Source organism: Neopsephotus bourkii, unplaced genomic scaffold (assembly GCF_033783945.1).
Source record: "Neopsephotus bourkii isolate Nb327-2 ecotype Australia unplaced genomic scaffold, CSIRO-AGI_Nbou_v1 NB_1792, whole genome shotgun sequence".
In the NCBI taxonomy this organism is placed as follows: Eukaryota; Metazoa; Chordata; class Aves; order Psittaciformes; family Psittacidae; genus Neopsephotus; species Neopsephotus bourkii.
Genome location: NW_026902266.1, coordinates 12,033,118 through 12,035,169, shown reverse-complemented (window position 1 = coordinate 12,035,169; position 2,052 = coordinate 12,033,118). Strand labels below are relative to the sequence as shown.

At 39.1% G+C, this 2,052-nt stretch overlaps 1 long non-coding RNA gene across 1 annotated transcript; it reads left to right on the top strand.

Annotated features, from left to right (window-relative positions):
- The first annotated feature begins 999 nt into the window (after positions 1 to 999).
- On the top strand, positions 1,000 to 1,687 carry LOC133226668 (uncharacterized). Its single transcript, XR_009729606.1, has 2 exons — positions 1,000 to 1,211; positions 1,484 to 1,687. It is a non-coding gene; the product is annotated as an uncharacterized LOC133226668 (long non-coding RNA).
- The last annotated feature ends 365 nt before the right edge of the window (positions 1,688 to 2,052 follow it).

The following is a 2,052-nucleotide window of genomic DNA, read 5'->3' as shown; positions in this document are numbered from 1 at the left end:
ATGGTAAACAAAAATATTTTTTCTCCTCTTGATTCTGACCCTGTGAGCTAAATCGTAATGTTTGCTTTTCTTTGCCATCTACTGCTAACACATAAACAGAACAACCTCTCTTCTGTTGCAATGTGTCTGAGGTACCTGTAATCACCATGCTGACTGCCAGTAATTGGTATTTGCTTTGGTCAGCTTTAGAGTCATGCTAATTAAAACTGATCTTTCTACTCACATGCTGAAAGAAACACAGTATCTGGAGGCAAGATTAGGCATCTGAGGAAAACTTAATAAATCCTCAGGCATCGATGCCTGCCTCCCTCAGAGCTGGCATCAGTAGCCTCCATGCTCCAAAAGAACACTTGGTCATGCTCCCTAGGGTCTTGTCCAATCAATGTGCATCAACATTCCTACTAGTAGGACAAAGACAGCTTATTGCATTAGGTAGCAAACCAGCAAACATTGTCAATTAGGCATTTCTGTGATAGCCAAAGACATTTACTATTTTTTCTGAAGTTTCCTTCCTCTAGTACTTCATTGGAGCACTTCCCTGACACATGCCTAACATCATCAGAGACCTGTAGAATGGGGAATAATAACTACTGAAATAAGAGGAAGAACTAGGGAATACAGCACACAGCATGCAGTTCCTCAGGTGTGGGCTTTAGTCAGGATGTTGGACTCAGTACAGAATAACTAATAAACTCTTTAATTATGTAATGGTTTAACATTGTCTTAAAGTACCTCAAGTATCCTGTTGCCACCCATATGAAGTTGGTTTATTATGGAATCGGCAGAAAGTGCTCACCCTGCTGAAGCATGAGCACACTGCCTGCTGTGCTGGTTCACCTGGTTGTTGTCCATTCAGTCACTCAGCTACTGACATTTGATAAGATGAGATTGGAGTCAGAGGCTCCAGAACTACAGAAGGTTTTTGTCTTGTAACCTCTGCTCAATAAAACCCTCTGTAAAGACTTTCAGGTGTTTGAAATCTCGCAAAAAGGTTTGCAGAGGGCACCTTGCAGTTTCGTAAGATACTACATGTTTTCACTTACAAAAACTTGAAATAGGTGCCAGGAAATAAAGAGCTTAAAAATCAGATAAAATAGTTACCGGTGAATTTTCCAGGACTGTTCCCTCTTCCATTTTCTAACTTGTTAATACAAATGCTTCTGCAAGAAGAAGTCAGTACCAAGAAGTTATAGTGTTTATGTGTTGCCTTTGTTGGCGTGGCGACCTGGTTCAGGAAGGACACAACGACCAATCCCTGGCCGCTCAGTCCATCAGCTCACTGACACCAATGTGGTGGATGGCAAATGGCGTTTATTGGCGAGTAACACGGTGTTATATAGCCTGGGTTTACAACGTCACGTCCGTCTGCTTACGACCTAGGTTAGGCCCTATTGGCTACTCAGAGGGGGGGTCTTATCTTTCCGTACAGCGCGACATCTTCCGATCGCCAGACCCTAACTACCTACATTTATGTCTTGTTCAGATTTAATTAATGTTATTTCATTAGTATTTTTTAGAAACCATTGATAAAACTAAAGATGTACTTGCTTTGACATTTTCCTTAAGATGTTGCCAAACTAACATCAAGTATATACAAAGATTTTATAACTGAAGATACATATGCATCAATTTATGTATGCTATCATTTGACAGCATTGTCATAAAATGCTATTTTTAATGCCACTGTCATCTGCTTCAATTATTTGAATTTTGTTATTCTGGCAAGCATAAAACTTTCCTGAAAATAATCAGGTTTTGATATGAGAACCACGAAAATTTTAGGTTCCAAGAACAAGATATCTTGATTAACCCAGATTTACCAGCATGAATGTTGGCTTTTTCATTGTTCTATAATAAACGATCATACAGAGAAAATGTACTATGTTAGTGTAAGATATTTTGATAGTTTGGTAGAGATTGCATTCCTAGTTTCTTTTCTGTCTTGTATGGCATTGCTGTCTTCCATACCATATAGTTGTTGCATAATTGCTCCCTTTCAAGCATACAAACAATGAGGTCAACTTGAGTCATGTCAAATAACTAGAGCAAATG